At 41.4% G+C, this 18,322-nt stretch overlaps 1 protein-coding gene across 10 annotated transcripts in view; it reads left to right on the top strand.

Annotated features, from left to right (window-relative positions):
• The window catches only part of TBL1X (transducin beta like 1 X-linked), a 268,281-nt gene that overhangs the window by 153,091 nt on the left and 96,868 nt on the right, over window positions 1-18,322 (top strand). For 6 of the 10 annotated variants that reach the window (XM_050964061.1, XM_050964088.1, XM_050964046.1 and 3 more), the window contains one exon: window positions 4,209-4,316. The exons of the other annotated variants lie outside the window; for them this stretch is intronic. The gene's annotated coding sequence lies outside the window, so the exon portion shown is untranslated. The remainder of the gene's footprint in view (window positions 1-4,208; window positions 4,317-18,322) is intronic. 10 annotated transcript variants of the gene reach the window in all.

Raw genomic sequence — 18,322 nt, 5'->3', positions numbered from 1 at the left:
TTGTTACTCAATCCAGTGTCCTAACCACAAGACTAGACTATAGTCTCTGTCCAAAGGCAGTTCATAGATTCATAGTGTTTAAGGCCAGAAGGGATCATTAGCTCATCTAGTCTGACCTCCTCTATATCATAGGCTATTAAATTTCACCTAAGTGAGACCAATAATTTGTGTTTGACTAAAGCATGTCTTTCAGAAAGGCATCCTGTCTTGATTTGAAGACATCAAGAGATGAAGAATCTACCACTTCCCTTAGTAGCTTGTTCAAGTGATTAATCATACTTACTGTTACAAAGTTGTGCCTAATTTCTAATTTTAATATGTCTGGCTTCAGCTTCCACCCAATGGTTCTTGTTGTGCCTTACTCCACTAGATTGAAGACCCCCTTTTATATCCAGTGTTATCTCCCCATGAAGGTACTTATACACTGTAATCATGTCACCTGTCAGTCTTCTTTTTGATAAGCTAAAGAGATTGAGCTCTTTAAATTTTACGCTACAAGGCATTTTCTCCAGGCCTTGAATAACTTTTGTTTTCTGCATCCTCTCCAGTTTTTCAACATCCCTTTTAAAATGTAATCATCAGAACTGGCTGTAATATTCCAGTATCAGTCTCATGAATTCTGTATACAGAGGTAAAATCATCTCCCTGTTCGTTCCTTCCCTGTTTTTACGTCTAAGCATCACATTAACCCTTTTTGCCACAGCATGTAAGGGACCAGGGTTTAGGCGGTCTGGCCTCGTGGTCGGAGTCAGAAGGCAAGAGTCAGAGTCAGGCTTGGGATTTGAAACTGGAGATAAGGAGACAAGATAAAGTCTGGAGTCGCGACAGGTCAAAGTCTGTATGGTTGGCCAGACAACTTCCTGGGGCAACCCCCGGAGTAAAATAGGGTGCTTGGCCAATACAGGGCCACAGGGTACTGCCACTTCATCTCCCTTGGGTGAACTTCCTGCAACACCTATTCTCTACAGTGCTCCCTGGCTGTAGCTCTGCACAACCTCCCAGTGGCACTGTGGGAAGTCAGCTGTCCCGGGTTCTAGTCCACACAGCAAATTTGATAGAGAAAATCTGCTTTTCAGAAAGTAAACTGTGTATAGTAAAATTCTGCTTTCCCCCCTAACACCTACACCACCACCCTCACTATCACCACCTATTTGTATTCCTTTGCTCTGCCTGTGAGGAGATCATCCTGTGCTCGAGTAGTTATCAGTACGTAGTTTCCTCCAGTCTGTCAACTAAAATAAATCTGCTGGAGTCCTTACCACCAAGAACACAGGATGCTCCCTCTTCCTGGGCTGTGTGTTTTGCCCCTCCGGTGCTACTAGCCTCTTGAATTCCGATCCCTTGATATGGTGCCTGATCCTGCAGTAATGACATCCATGAAAATGTTACCACTGCAGGATCAGTTTCTTGCTTCACTTCCAGGAGTCCACTGGGTCTTCTCCATAAAAGATTTCTATAATACATCACTAAATATCCAATTTCAATTTACTGTTAATACTTGACAATAACTGTTTTGATAACTGCAATGATCAAAATACAAAACCAAAACATTATCTTGTGATTAGCTCTTTGATTTTTTTCATGTATCCATAAATTTGATGCAGGAAAAGGGTTAATGTAACTTGGATACATGAAATATTTATAGAGCTAAAGAGAGATGAAGGTCTCTGGTCTTCTGCTAATATCCTTGAATTATGACTATTCTACCTGCTTTCACATCAACGTAAAAAATAAATAGTCTCCTGACTTTTTATAGAACTGGCAACATTTGAATCCCAAATGTAGTCAGTAATAGGGCTGAAGTGTTCCACCAATAACCCCTCTATTCCAGCAAAAGCTTGGTTATTCATATATCAGTATGTGTGGCCAACAATATTAATCTGTTAAGTCAGTCCAGTGTGGACACACTCCCACTGAAGTCTGCAAGACACTACATGGGGTAGGGGAGCCACCTGTATCAAATCTATTGCCTTTAATAAACAATAATAATAATAATTAATACCTAGTTCTATATAGCAAAAGTGAAAAGATGAATGGCCTTTAAATGGTTCTGTTGCTTTGCTAATAGTATTTTTGAGAAAGCTTTTGATAAAAGCAGGCAATGATACAGTGCACCAACATTTGTAAGAAACCTTAGTCTGACAAATTTATGAGTATAATAAGAATGGAGAGCATTAAATATGCAGACACAATATTTAAATAAATCAGAGCTATAGTAGGAGCCTTTATCTGCTTTACAGGATGTGTTAAAATCAGTGATTCCTGCAAAGGGCTAGAACATGAATCAGTTAATTGTTGTCTAGACCAGTACCATTATAACTTGTCTTGTTGCATGCACAAGTATCAGGATATTGAATATGAGCTAAAAATTTTAGTATTTAATATTCTATGAGTTTTTCAGTGAAGTCTGGAAACAGGGGTTATAACAGTATAGTCTTCCAAACATATTTAGGGTACTGCATTCCATATTTACAAAGTCACGGTTTTTGGAGTTGTTTTATAGAAGGGGATCATAACACTCAAAGAGAAGAAATGAAAGAAAAACAACTTAATCTCAAGTTGTCAGCATGGCTAGATGGCATGAAATAGCATAAATCTCTCATTATTCTATAAATATATGGGACAAACTCAATAGTAATGGCTTTGACTTTTAGTTAGTGCTATAGTTTTGTCGTGGTGGTCACGGAAACTGTGAATTTGAAGGAAGTCCATGAAATACCCCAAACTGAGTGAAATGTTTCCAAACTGAGTGATGTTGTGACCTGGTGCATGAAGGGTTGGCCCATCTGTCCTTCCCTCTATCCTCCATCCTAACCTCAGTGGTCTTGCTATCGTGTGCAGTAGGCTGCAGAACCCGGAGTAGGGAGCTGGTTCCAGTCCCAGAGTACAGGAGACACTGCTGAGGGGATGAATGCAGTGTGGGCTCACTCTCCAATACCCTGTCCTACTGCCCCCTTTCCATGACTTTTTTCCCCCACACCTCTGCCATTAAATGTATTCAACATTTTTGTGACAATCATAGTCCTGCTTTTGTCAATTCAAGAATAGTTCATCTGTTGTTCATATCAAAGTTAATTGGAACAACATGGAAGGCCTGATTTCCCCGTGGCCTTGTCTCTTGTAGAGTCATTTACACTTGTGCAAAATGGGTGTAGTAAAACAGTATGCATGTGGGTATAGAATTTGGAATTTGTTATGTTTTACAGTCACTTTGTACTAACAAGAATGAGTATGTGGTACAAGACAGATGGAAAATCAGGGCTGGATTCATGAAAGCTAACCTCTAATGATGTTGGAAATACCTTATTGTATAAATCGATTGAGGAATTAAATGTTTTAGTTAAAAAACACATTTATTGTGTGGTTTTAGGAGCTATCAAAAGTCTTTGGAGAAGGACATAACTCACTAAGAAATTCAATAAATCATTTCATCCTGATACATTTTATTGTTTTATTAGTAAGAACACAAGACATAAGATGCGCAGAACAGATGAAGCTTGAAATGTAGCTTGGGGTAAAATCAAAAAGTAAGTTAGACACATGGAGGCTGTTCTGGGGGGGCGGGTATGAAATAAGGCTCCACTGGAAAGACACAAAGGAAGGCACAGAAATGTCTGGTATTTGAAGAGTGTAGGAAAAAGGCTCCTGTGGATACAAATATTCTGGCACACCTTTCATGTTTGATTCTATAAAGATTTCCACCCTGACCTTCCCAGAAGACCAAGGGATGGATGCTTTGGTCTACCAAACTCATTTTGTTCCACTTACTTGGCACAAAGTGAACTTAAACCATCTGGAAATTCCTGGTATAGGGGGAAGCTCTGTTTGCAGTAGGGTGAAGTGAATTGTCTGCATTCTATTCAGCTACAACTCTGTCAGACTTTAACACGTACAAGTGCCCATTGAAATGGCAGAATTTTGAGCACCGATCCAGATTGTCTTGAGGCTCCTGTTAGCTTCCTGAGTTCCTACAACCTGCCTCACAACCACATGTGCACCATTTGAGTAGTATGAGTCCTTGTGAGTTTCACTTCTATAGCTCTTTCTATCACAGCTTTATACCTCCATGGTTCAGATAAGCCTCCCATCTCAAAGGATATTAAAAATGGTTGATAAACTGGAGAAGGCCAAGAGGAAAAACTGACAAGTGCTCCTCTTTTGAGGCCATGTAACCCGGTCTGACTGGGTCTCTCTGCCTCTCATTCCAGACTTATCAACTGTCAGATGTCGTGCTCTCAATGGTAACTCAAACCCCCAGACTCTCGACAGCAGCCTGCGAGGAGCAGCATTCAGCAGCTCAAAGGTCTCACGACCAGGTAAACCAAAGTAATTCCAAACATGGACTTACCTTGAGAATGCTGTTCTCCAATTCTCCCCACTTTCAGATTTTTCTCTGCTGGCCTAAGTCCTGGTCACAAATGGAGCACAGCATTTGTAGAAAGAGTTCTGTTGTTAAGTCTCCACTGCACCATAATTCAAGGCTAAGACAGTCCCAGCTCCCTCAGTCTCATTTGATAAAAGGTCCATAAATATTATCAGTCATTTCTGAAAATCCTTTATATAAACTTCACCAAATTATAAAAATTGTCAGGAAAAAGAGCAAAGAAGCAAGCTATCACTGATAAAGTGGATTCTGTGTTAGCTAGCTGCTCCAGAAAATTCTTTACAAGAGAAGGAATCTACTCTCAGACATCCTCTGTTGAAGAGAGTGTATTAATTTTCTTATATTTATTTAGAACTGTCTGTCCATTTACATTAGGCTAGAGTCCTTACAAAATTATTTGCAAAATTATTTTTCTCTCTTCATGAAATCTGTCTTAATGGGTCCTGGAGAATTTCCATTTTGCTGGGTATGGTATCAAAATGTTTGTACAGTACTTTCCAAGACATCATACATCTATCTGTCTGCAGGGTTGGGGATTATGCCAACGAGAGCCTGCAGGGCACGTCGTCAATGATCTGGTGCAGAATTCTTGATTAAATTTTGATTCTTTCTCTATATTGGTGGACTCCTATGGAAGGAACATGTAGATCAAGGCCTTAAAGATATGTTTGGGAAAAAGACCTACGTAACTTCAGTACAGGGGAAGATCAGGACCTTTTATATACAGACCTAATCCTCATCCCAAATATGTTGGCCATCATTGTTACAGAAACAAAGGATTGGCTATCATATGTAGGTGTAGCAATTCATATATTCAGAGAATTCTGCCTAGCTCTCAGGCAACTCCATATTAGGGGCCAGCTGGCTCCTTTTCAACAACGGTGTTAACTGCTTCATCATCTCTAGCTTCTGGGGAATATTGTAATGATGGCTGTTTTATAAACTTTCTAAAGTTTCCTTCCATACCCCTTTCTTTGCAGATTGTTCTTTCTTCTTTCACCATTGTCCACAGATATTTTTTTTCTTCCCCTTTTTATCTCCCTTTTTTCCTTTGGGAAAAAAAGGAGGAAGGGATGCGGAGAGACAAAAGACAAAAATGCCGATTTTCAGTTAAAAATAAAAAATATTTGCTGGAACTTGTTTCATTGAAAAATTAAGTTTCTAAGGAATTTCTAATCAGGATGTCACACTGTACTAAGCCAAATGCTTTACAAAAGTCTAGGTATATTATAATCACACAGTTACCTGTATCAACCAAACTTGTAATCTGATCAAATAATTAAATCAGATTTGTTTGACAAGACTTATTTTCCATAGAACAGTGTTGACAGGCCCTAATTATATTCCTATCCTTTAATTCTTTTATCAGTTGAATCTCGTATCGGCTTTTTCCTCTATTTTGCCTGAGATTGTTGTCAGCCTCACCAGCCTATAGTTAGCTGGGGCATTCCCTTTTTAAACTATTGGCACAACATTAACAGTCTTCCAGTCTTTTGCAGTCTTCCTGATATTCCAAGCTTTACTAAAAAAATTAACATCAGTGGGCTAGAGGTCTGCTCAGCCAACCCTTTTAGAACTCTTGGATACAAGCTATCCAAGCCTGCTGATATAAATACGTTTATCCCTATTAGATGTTGTCTAATGTCCTCCTTAATTACTAATGGACAGGAAAGTTTGATCATCCTCATGTGATACAAGTACATCATTCTGATTCCTTTCAAATTCAGAACAAAAATATTTATGTGTTTTCTGCATCATCAGTGGCGGATTAGCCACTGGGCCCATGGGGCCCAGGCCCAGGGTCCCTGGCCAACTGAGGGGTCCCTGGAAAAAAAAAATCTGCCACCTGGGGTGGAAGCCCAGAGTCCCGGCAACAGTGACAGGTGTGCGGGGTGGAGGAACCCCTTCTCCCTCAGTGACCCCTGAACCCATTCCTGGAAGAAGCCGTGGGACGGGGGAAGCCACCTCCCACTGCCCCTGGCCTGATCACATCTCTGGCAGAAACCGCGGGACGGAGAATCCCTTCCCCCCAGCAGCCCCGGCCCGACCTTGGCAGAAGCTATGGGATGGGGGAAGCCCCCCTGCAGTGGTCCCCAAGCCAAGACCCTGGGTGGAACAGGCACGGACCCTGGGAAGGGGCAGAAAGGGGTGTAGCTGTGCGCGGGGCCACAAGCAGAAGGGGCAAAACAGGAAGTGCTCTGGCCCAGGGTCCCAGGAAACTTTAATCCGCCTCTGGCATCATTAACAGTTTTACCATGTGTATTTAGCAATGGACCTATTGATCTTTGCTATGCTTTCTTTTATCCATACTTTTATACATATATATAATATACTTAAATTCCTTAATTCCTTATTGTCCTTAGCCCTGCCAGTCATGGATTTTTTTTCCTGATGTCTTTAGTTTTCCACATCAATTTTCTGTACTTCATAACTTATCATTTATACGAGTTATATCTATTTCCCCCTTTTTCTGGTTGTGTGTTATTTTTTAAATTGCTGCCTTCGATCCCATGAACCAGAATGGGTTTTAGCCAAAGTTGTTCTCTTTCTTGAGTTTTTGGAATCATTGCTTATTGGCCATCTTATAAATGCTTTTTAAAGAACCCAATTTGCATTCACATTTTTCTGTCTAGATTTTTCTTCTCAGTGAATTTAACTCATACTTTCTCTCATCTTTGGGAAATTAACCCAAGTGTATTTATTATCCAATGTGTGCCCATAGTGAATGTGATCAGGTCACGATCACTGGTCCTTAGGCAACCACAAACTTCTAGACCAGTGAATTAATTAGTCTTTATCCATTATAATGAGGTCCAAAATAGAGCTACCTCATGTTGCGTGCAATAACTTCTGTATTAGAAAATTGTCATCTATAAAGTTTAGAAACCAATAATGTTTTGTTTTTTTTAACTGGTTGTATGAAACCTCCAACACGTTTCCCCAAATGAAGTCACCCAGTACACAATTATTTTTTTCACACATTACAGACAGGTGCTTATGGAGTAACTGATTCTGTTCTCTGGTTTGAGTTGGTGGTCTGCAACAGACCCCCCACCCATGCCCTTTCTGGAACTTTGTTAGGACATTAATCCATTTGTGTTCAAGATCCTGTGGTTCTGAGTTATTGATAACTCTACAAAAGTTAATGAAATCTTCAATGTAATATGCTACCCGCTATCTCTTACCCCCCCGTCCTTCCTAAATAAATTATCCTCACCTCAGTCAAGATGGAGTTAAAGCACAATCAGCCTATCTGGCACACCCGCAGGTCTGTCAAGCCTGGAGCGGGCGGGGCTTTAAAAGAGAGAATCCTTGCTCAGTTTAGGGGTGGCACTGAAGGACTGGTTTGTACCTTAGAGCTCTCTGAGCCTCTGGAAGCGGGGATTGTTCTCTGGGGAAACCTCCAAAGAATCTTGGAGGCCCAAGTTCTCTGAGGAAAGAGTGGGACCGATGCTTTTCTTTTCTCTTTGGCTTTCTGAAGAGCCTTGATTCTGCCTCTTATGGGCTCTGGGAGCATCCTGACCTTTTCCTCTGAAATAATTCCTGCCCCTCTTATCTCCCCACAAGGGAGTGAATGCTCTGAGTGTAGCACAAGAGGACTGTTCTCCAAACTCCGAGGGAAGAGTGGTACCCACCCTGTCACCCAGGGCCCCCAGGGAGTGTAACCTACTACACTGTGACCTTAACATGCCAATCATATGAATCATCCTGTCAGGTTTCTGTAATGTGAATTATAACAAATTTCTTCTCATTAATGAGAAATTTGAGTTCTTCTTGGTTTTTTCCCAGCATTAGCTAGAATTAGTATCTATGAAAATTTTCAGTTGGTTCTCATCACATTCTTTGCCACGCCAGTTCAGTTTGTTCACCGTAAGCTGTGTTTGAGTTGTACTGAATCTGCCTCCTTTGAAAGCTTTCCTTTTGTTGTTAGTTAGATGCCCTCCTGGCTGCTCCAGCTAGTCTACAACCCAGAAGATTAGTACCCTTCGCCCCCTCACCTGTGGGATGCAGGCTGTCCTGTTCATACAGTCCCTACTTCTAGTGGAGTGTGGCCCAATTTTTCATAAAACCAAAATTTTCAGTGTCACACCAGTCAAACAGCCAACATTTTACCTCTAGCATTTTCTGCCTTTTCTCACTTGTGGGATTGGAAGGAAATGAGAACATCACTTGGGCTTTTCTCTTCTTGAAATGTGTGGCTGTTCTTTTACTAACCGGAACTAGCCAAGAGCATAATTTGCATTGATATTTTCCTCTGAACTTTTCCATTTTCTGGTAGCACCAAGACTCTAATCTGCTAAACGGAATCTGTCTGCCCAATCTGGATTGACCTATCTTAAAGGCAAATGAGTCTGTACAATTGAATGATAGAATGGCTCAAGAAAAAACAGTTCTAGTAAAGCTTCATGTAATTTTCTTGAGCCAAAATCTATAAAAAGCGCTTTTTGCATTCCAGTGGGTTTTAACAAGTGAATCAGTGCAAGTTTGGTCAGAAAATTCCATGCCAGTGGCTTACCTGAACCAGTAAGAGGGAAATCAGAAGCCACAGGCTTCTGTCTGAGTCAAGCAGACAGTTTCAAGGGACAGGGAAAAATCTCATTGGTGAGTGTTACTGAGCTCATGTCATGGAGTTTAACCCGCTCACTGTATGAGCTCCTTTCTCTGCCTCTGGAGAGCCTCTCCCATGCAGTAGTGAGGATAGACGCTCCATTGCAGAGTTCTTCATCTTCCCACGTTATGCTCCAGTCAGTCAGGTGTGCATCTCCTTAATTATATTGTTTAAAGGCCAGTGCTGATTGTTCCCCTAAATCAGGGATTGGCAACCTTTGGCACGCAGCTCACCAGAGTCAGCACCCTGGCGGGCCAGACCAGTTTGTTTACCTGTCACGTCCGCAGGTTCAGCTGATCGTGGCTCCCACTGGCTGCGGTTCGCCACTTCAGGCCAATGGGGTCTACGGGAAGCGGCGTGGGCCGAGGGATGTGCTGGTTGTGGTTTCCTGCCGCCCCCATTGGTCTGGAGCGGTGAACCGTGGCCACTGGGAGCCGCGATCAGCTGAACCTGCGAACGCAGCAGGTAAACAAACTGGCCAGGCCCAGCCCGCCAGGGGGCTTATCGTGGCGAGCTGCATGCCAAAGGTTGCCGATCCCTGCCCTAAATCATCCTGTGCATAACATAGTGATAAAGATTTGAGCCAAAAAAGACAAGGTTCAAGGGACGGCTTGATTACAATGTATAAGTATCTATATGGGGAACAAATATTTAATAATGGGCACTTCAATCTAGCAGAGAAAGGTGTAATATACTTCAGTGCCTACAAGTTAAAGCTAGACAAATTCAGACTAGAAATTATGAACAGTGAGAGCAATTAATCCTTGGAAAAATTTACCAAGGCTTGTGGCGGATTCTCCATCACTGACCATTTTAAAATCATGATTGGATGTTGTTTCTAAAAGCTATACTCTAGGCATTATTTTGGGGAAGTGCTATGGCTTGTGTTGTACAGGAGGTTGGACTAGATGATCACAGTGGTCCCCTCTGGTCTTGGAATCTATGAATTTATGACAAATGTCAGCCTCGTAGTTCTTGTATGGCCAAGAGAGCCCTGTTACTAGATTTGATCCAGCTATCCATTAAAAGAAGGTTCCTTGCACCACAAATGTCTAACCGTATCAGAGGCTGGTTCCCAGTCTGGATTTCATGATCCTGGCCCTGATGGAGCTATAGGGTAAGAGTTCTATTTCCAGTTATGTAGGTATCTGATCTGTGATGGGGAGAGAATAAATTTTACACTACCAGTGTAACAAGCAGACACATTAGCGAAGATTTTAAAAAGTGATTAGTGATTTTAGGTGTCCAACTTGAGACATCTTAAAAGGGGCCTGATTTTCAAGTGCTGAGCATCAAACCACTCCTAGTGTCTCAGGTTAGGCTCTGAAAATTAAAGTCCCCCAAATAACTTGTCATTTTTGAAAAATCTTGGTCAATATTTATCATAGATATGGCAGTAGTGCCAACAGGCTCCCCCAGGTTGAAACCACATTTTACTAAGTGCTGTATAAATATATAGGAAATGAGAGTGTCTGCTCCAAAGGGCTTGAAGTCTAAAAGTGTAGACATAACAGATGGATGAGCCAAACAAGTAGGTTGGAATGGGACTTGGGGGAGGTGGTGTAACAAAAAAAAAGATGATGTGCGTAATTCTTAGCACGTCAAACAGTACTCAAAAATTGTTACCTGTCTAGATTATTTAATTTGAATGTACTATTTTGATTGATATCTAGGTTCTTTTTAGAGATAGTAAGTAATAAAGATTTTATGCTTATGTCAGTTGATACTATATTTGTTGTTGTTGATTGCTTAGAAATGATGTTTCTTGAATACTGTTACAATGTTGCATATGACATTTAATAGCAAAACATCTAACATTATTAATTTATGATAAAATTATGTTCATGCATGGACTTATGTTAAGGTCACCTATATATGTGAATCATAGTTATATAAATATTTTGGTACGTTTTCAGATGGCTTTTCTCTTTGTTTTGAGATTAATGAAGAAAATATTTCATTGAGGGTCAGACTTAAGGTTGTTTGTTCTAATGGAGTGTACATGTCTTGTACTTGAGTAAAAATGTGATTTATGTTCTATAAGCAGTGTAAGAGTTACCATGCAATTAACTATTGTCTTGTTTTTAAATGCTTGAGTTTTGTAAGTTATGTGATACGTTAGTGCACTGCTACTACTCAGGATTCTCAATTTTTTTAAACAAAGGGTTTGTGGTTGGCTTGTTTGTTTTATTTATTTGGAAAATTAATAGTGCTATCGCATTGGCAGATGGGGAAGCTTCCTAAATCAGAGACAACTTGATTTAGCACTCTGGTCATTCATGTCTAGATATACATGATGAAATAGAAATGGTCAAACTACTCATTTGTAATGATATTCATTATGAATGTAGTCCCTTTTTAGTTAAGGAACTATTCATAAACTGATTTTGCTTTCTGAAAATGTATTTGTCAGCAAGATTCAACGAATAATTTAAAGCCTATGGGACAGTTCATGAACTATGCACTTTGGCTACTTAGTATTCATTATTCGTTATGCATGGAACTTTTGGAGAAAAAAACCCATTAAAACATTAAAAATAAACACTGTTTAAACTTCCATAATTTTCAAATATTTTAGGAATATCTGCTGTGGCACTCCATATAATCATTAATACTTCTCATGCAACCCCGGGAATCATAACTTAGTGACTGCTGTTTGTTCATGAAGTATTAATGGATCAACATGTTCTTTTAGCACCCAGCTACCTCTGGCAAAAATATAGTTAGTTAGAATTTGAACATCTCCATTAGAGAAACATTTTTTTTATTCCTGTGAATTGCACTGAAGAGATGAAAGAGAAAAAAAGAAAAGAAAAAGAAACCCTACTATTCCTATTGTTAACAACTTACAGAATTTTTATCAGGAGTCCTGTGATTTATGGTGTTTTTCTTAAAGCCCTAGCTACTGGAATCAGATTATTACCAATCTCTCCAGCTTTAATTAAAAATTAAAAAATTAAAAGTGAGTTGCTGAGAAAAACTTGAAAATATAAAGAGCCCAAAGTGTATTATTTTTAAAAGTTCATGATGTTTAAAATGAAGCTCATGATTGTTTGGGGCATGGCTCATGATTTTGAACACTGTGACTTAGCAATACTGTTCTCTACACTCTATTTGATTTGCAGGGTTCATCAGGAGTCAGAGTTCAACATACCGATCATTTGCGAGTTGTGAAATTTGATGAAAAGAGAGCAATGGGGCAAAACAAATCCATAAATTGACCTCTAGGGTAGAGTTAATAAAATGATGATCTGACTCTGCAGTTAAGAAATTAAGGCATAGGGTACTGTAGGCCTGTGCCTAAGATCCCAATACTGGAGTCACAGAATAAATTTTTCATTTACAAAAAAAATTGCTTGTTAGCCCTCTTAGGATATGTCTATACTTCACACTCAACCTGGATCTGTGGGACCCAAGTCTGTGGACTTGGTGTTTTCCAAGCCTGTTTGAGCATCCACGCTGCATTGCTGGACCCAGGTCTCACAGGTGTGCTAACACGTCCATACTGCACTACACAGACTTTCTGACTTTGGATGCCTCCCTACTGCAAAATGGTAGGGCTTGGACCTGAGTCACAGCAGGACTCGGGTTCTTACCAACAACCTGTGGCAGGACTTAGAACCTGTGTTCTGAGTGCTTGCTGACCCAAGTCAAATTGATTTGCGTGCGTCTGGGAAAGGGGTGGGGCTCAATCCCAATTCAGAGCCTGGGATTAGTGTTCAGTGTAGAACTTCCTGTCGATACACAAAAAATCTTGAAAACAGGAACCTTGTGTAACTAATGCCTGCCTCAATCTGCAGACAGTGTGCATCAGTAGCTCCAAGAGGTGTGAATTGTACCATGTATCCGGACTCTGAAACCTGCTACTGCCCAAAGGAGGGGTGTGGCCACAGTGTGGGAGTAAGGGACTGTAGAGTATCATGTTGGATGTGCCTAGGTTCCTAGTTAGCCCTAATTTGATCCCATTTAATTGTTCAGAACAAGAACTGAATGATTGCTTTTCAAAGTTTTGTTCACTGTGTTTTTGCTTTATATTGATCATCATCCTGATATCATAGAATCATAGAATATCAGGGTTGGAAGGGACCTCAGGAGGTCATCTAGTCCAACCCTTACTCAAAGCAGGACCAATCCCCAACTAAATCATCCCAGTCGGGGCTTTCTCAAGCCTGACCTTAAAAACCTCTGAGGAAGGAGATTCCTCCACCTCCCTAGGTAACTCATTCCAGGGCTTCACTCTCCTACTGAAAAAGTTTTTCCTAATATCCAACTTAAACCTCCCCCACTACAACTTGAGACCATTACTCCTTGTTCTGTTATCTGCCACCACTGAAAACAGTCTAGTTCCGTCCTCTTTGTCACCCCCTTTCATGTAGTTGAAAGCAGCTATCAAATCCCTCCTCATTCCTCTCTTCTGCAGACTAAACAATCCCAGTTCCCTCAGCCTCTCCTCATAAGTCATGTGCTCCAGCCCCCTAATCATTTTTGTTGCCCTCCACTGGACTCTTTCCAATTTTTCCACATCCTTGTAGTGTGGGGCTCAAAACTGGACACATTTCGACAGCAGTTCCCAAACTGTGGGTCAGGACCCCAAAGTGGGTCACAACCCCATTTTAATGGGGTCTCCAAGGCTGGCTTAGACTTGCTGGGGCTCAGGGCTGAAGCCAATCTGAGCCCTACTGCCCAGGGCTGAAGCCCTCAAGCTTTGGTGCCCCCCAGGACAGCGGGGCTTGGACTTTGGCTTTGCCATCTCTCTTCCCCCAGCTGCCCCCACCCAGGGTGATGGGGCTCGGGCTTCAGTCCCCCTTCCCGGGGTCATGTAGTAATTTTGGTTGTTTTGGGTGGGGGGGGTTGGTTAATGAAGTTTGAGAAACCCTGTGTTAGGATATAAAACTGCAGTTACTATAATTCAGCTAAATAAATATACCCCCAAATTGCTGATCTTAAAGCCAATTTCCCCAACCCCCACCCCCCATACAAACACACACTGAACTTCTAATCCAGTTTGGTTTAAAAAATAAATGACCTCTTTGAGGTTTCTGCAGGGAGATGTTAGGCTCCCAGAAGATGGCTGAAATAATATATTTTTCAGATAAAAAAATCAAGAAAGCTCCTTTTATTCTCTATTAGGCCCTGATCCTGAATCAAGATCTGCTAGTGTGGACCCCATACAGTGTTCCATGGATGTCGTGGGACCTGACTACATGGCTCTGCAATTAGGACTACAAAGTGCTGCACTGTAACTCTCCCTTGTGGATTTTGTGAGCACAAACAAAAAGATGCCTAGTTTACATTAACTTAGTCCTGTTTAAGAGGATGGCATTAACATGAACTAGGTATCTTTTAGTTTGCTCACAGTGATCACCGGGGGTGGGGTGGGAGTGGGAGGAACAACAGCACAGCACATGAGTACACATTCATTTCATGCCCCTTATTCTGAACTGTGGGGCCATGTAGACATAGCCTTAGTTAAATGTTTCCTTTCCTAAATGTAAGCTAGAAAAGGAAAATGTCATGTAAGTGCATTGCGATGTTTATCTTTTAAATAGGGGTTGGGATGGGAATTGAAAACAAGCACTGACAGTTTGACAATGGCAAAATAAACATTTTGATCAAAGGTTTTTTAAGACCACAGTTGAAATGAGATTTTCCTTTTGACATTTTAAAAGTCTTTTTTAGTTTACAGTTAGGACTGGTCTGGCTTCTTCACTTCCACAGCGGAGCCCCAGGCCCTTTAAATCGTCAACGGAGCCCGGGGCTCCCAGCCACCTCTGTTACCTGGGGGCTCTGGCAGCAATTTTAAGGGCCCGGGGCTCCAGCCACTGCTGGGAGCCCTAGGGCCTCTAAATTGTCACCTGGGGAAGCCGGTCCGGCATACCAGACTGGACTGGCTTACTTTCACCTCTGGTTACAGGAACACACTTTCCTATGAATGCATGCTTGTGGGATTATATGTATCTTGGGCTTTCTCAGCTGCCTATTTTCATGGAAGAACATGATGCTAGTCATACTGTTACACAGTCCTAGTATGGGTACATACTCTGTGTGAGTGTGCGAATGAATGTACAATACCTATACAGATAGATATTCATATTCATAGATTATTGTATCTCAAGTAGGGCCTTACCAAATTCATGTCGTGAAGAATGCATCATGGACTGCAAAATCTGGTCTTTAATCATAGATTATTAGGGTTGGAAGGGGACCTCAAGAGATCATCTAGTCCAACCCCCTGCTCAAAGCAGGGCCAATCCCCAAATGGCCCCCTCAAGGATTGAACTCACAACCCTGGGTTTAGCAGGCCAATGCTCAAGCCACTGAGCTATCTCTTCCTCGCTCCCTCCCTGCCTCCCAAGTGTACTTCTACCCTCTACTATACAGATTTCATGGGGGAAACCAGCATTTCTCAAACTGAGGGACCTGAGGGTAGTCACAAGGTGGTTGTAGGGGGTTTGAGGTGTTACTACCCGTACTTCTGTGCTGCTGCCTTCATAACTGGATAGTGGAGGCTTCTGGCTGAGGTCCCAGGTGTGAAGACAGCAATACAGAAGTAAGGGTGGCAATATCATACCATGCCATCCTTCCTTCTGTGCTGCTGCTGGTGGCAGGACTGCCTTCAAAGCTGGGGTCCCAGCCAGCACTCGCTGCTCTCTGGCTGCCCCCTGCAATAACCTTTCAATTACCCCCTAAAACTCCCTTTTGGGCCAGGTCTCCTACAGTTACAACATCATTTCAGATTTAAATATCTGCAATCATGAAATTTACAATTTAAAAAATCCTCTGACTGTGAAATTGACCAAAATGGACCATGAATTTGGTCCCTAATCTTAAGTCTCACTAATACAACTAATTGGCATTGTAGATGATGATGATAATAATAATAATTAATAATAATATTTGGTTTCTTTTCAGTTGCATCGGAGGTAAGGTAAAGACCATAAATCAAATGTCAGATGAAAATCCTCACAGGATAGTTGAAGATATCAGTTATTGAGTACAAGCTGATAAATGATAACACCAGAATTGGATTTTTATCTCTGAACAAACCTACTACTTTTTGAATTCCTCCCCTGCACTTATATACCCAAAATATGCTTCTGGATCTTTACAATCCAAGCGTCCAGCTGTTCTTGTAAAAACATGCCACTTTAAAAAAAAGTTTTACGTTTAACAAGCTACTTGCTATCTGCAGGTGAAATCGTACATCTAGCTGTCCAAATTCACTGAACTTCATAATGAAGTATCTTAGTCTAAGTCGTTTCCTTCATAAAAGTGATTACACTGACTTGTCCAAGTGGAATAGTATAGGGTAGTACTAAGAAAGCTGGGATAGCTAGTGGTAGGTTGTGGTTTGGACTCGCTAGGCGAAGACAAACTGACTCCCATCACAAGACTGACATTGCATTCAGACCTAACTTCTGGAAAGAGAAATACTTCCTTTACCCCATGCGAGAATCTTATATTTTCTTGATATCTGATTAAAAGGCAGAGGATTGAGGTGCTATATCTGTTATCTAATGAGAAACAACATAAGAATGGAATGCAAATAATGTATCCATTGTAATAAAACAGTTCCTCCTTTCATTTTTTCTTTCTATCCTTAAATATTAGTGTGGTTAAAGTTTTGTTGTGGTTACTATATTGCATACAGAGTAAATTAGCAAATGTGCCAAAGCTCTGTAAACATCAATTGTATTTACAGTCTACTTCAATCAATTTAAGTAAGCTCAGCTCAACTGGTGCATGCACAAATTCAAATTAATTTCCTTTTTATCTAGTCTCCTTGCAGACCTAATAAACAGAGTAATCAATTTTATGAGCCCTCTTTTATAACATGACTGTGCCTCTCTGATCAAGGAAATTTAAAACAATCTTTATTCCCCCCTCTAACAATCTCATCTGTCTGGATTTATTTAATTATTCAAATCAATCTTTTTAAAAAATCACTTACTGAAATTTAGAGAGAAGTGTTATCTAATTTGTGTTTCAATTGAGGGTTCACATGTTTAAAGGAAAATCCTCTTTTCCACTGTAATAATAAAGGCATGTGCAATGTATCCTATGGCGTTACAGAAGAGATGGGGAAATTGATATCAGTGTGACTTATAGATTTGTTCATAGGCAGAAAGCATAGAAATCCACTCTGAACAGCTTGTACTGTAGTATATATTCTTTATAGATGATGGGTGAAATCCTGGCTCCACTGAAGTCAATGGCAAGTCTCCCACTGTCTTCAGTGGAGTGAGGATTCCACTCAGTAGTTTTCTACCCCTTTTGTAGTGTGGTGCTAAGCCCCTTTAGGAAATGGTGGTTATTGTTACAGGTAGCAGTAAAAGAATGATATGCCTTAAGAAGCTCCTGAACTGGTTAACCATACTGGTTGCCAAAAGTATACACATGTGCACACACTCATGCATACACACACACACACACACGTCTCTCTCTCTCTCAGCAAAATTGGAATTGGCCGTCCATTGAAATAATACATTGGCATTTACACTCAAATACTTGTAGTAGAAAATGGTATTAATTAACTGCCTCTTTTCTAACCTTCAGATAATGAATTAGCATATTTTAATGTATCTGTATCAACCTATGTAGTGTGACAAAATGGCCGAAGTTGGTATGGTGGGTCCCCCACTTTTCTTGGTGGGGGGCTAGAATGCCACTCCTTGCCCCCTGCTCTTGGTGCGCCCGGGAAGGTGGTAGAGGAAGGAAGCAGGGAAGGGGTCTGGTTTTCTCCTCACTCTGAGCCCCAGCCCCTCTCAATCTCTGCAGGTTTCTTACCCTCTTCCCCCTTGTTTAGGGTTACCCTCAGTGCTTGACCCTGGGGAAGAGAATCTCCATGCTCTGCTGGAGTTCTCTGGTCTTTCAGTTTTCAGCAACACACCTCCAAACTCCAGTCCTTTCTCCTTCCTCACTCCACCCTGTCTGCCTGAAGTAGGTTTTTTTTAATTAGGTTCCTGACAGGGCCTTAATTAGTTACAGGTGCTCCAGTTAACCTGTAGTAACTTTTCCTAGTCTACAGGGAAACATGCCTTAATTAGCCTTGGGCAGGTGTTGGCAACCTTCGGCACATGGCCCATCAGGGTAGTCCGCTGGCGGGATGTGAGACATTTTGCTGACGTTGACCATCTGCAGGCACAGCTTCCTTCCCCTCCCGTCCCCTGCAGCTCCCAGTGGTCGCGGTTCGCCCTTCCCAGCCAATGGGAGCTGCCAGCTCGCCGCTTCCCACAGCTCCCATTGGCCGGGAATGGTGAACTGCAACTACTGGGAGCTGTGGGGGGCCATACCTGTGGACAGTCAATGTCGGCAAAATGTCTTGCGGC

This window comes from Gopherus flavomarginatus, chromosome 1 (genome assembly GCF_025201925.1).
Source record: "Gopherus flavomarginatus isolate rGopFla2 chromosome 1, rGopFla2.mat.asm, whole genome shotgun sequence".
Lineage (NCBI taxonomy): Eukaryota > Metazoa > Chordata > Testudines > Testudinidae > Gopherus > Gopherus flavomarginatus.
Note: the sequence above shows the minus strand (reverse complement) of the source record. Positions and strands in the feature narration are given on the sequence as shown.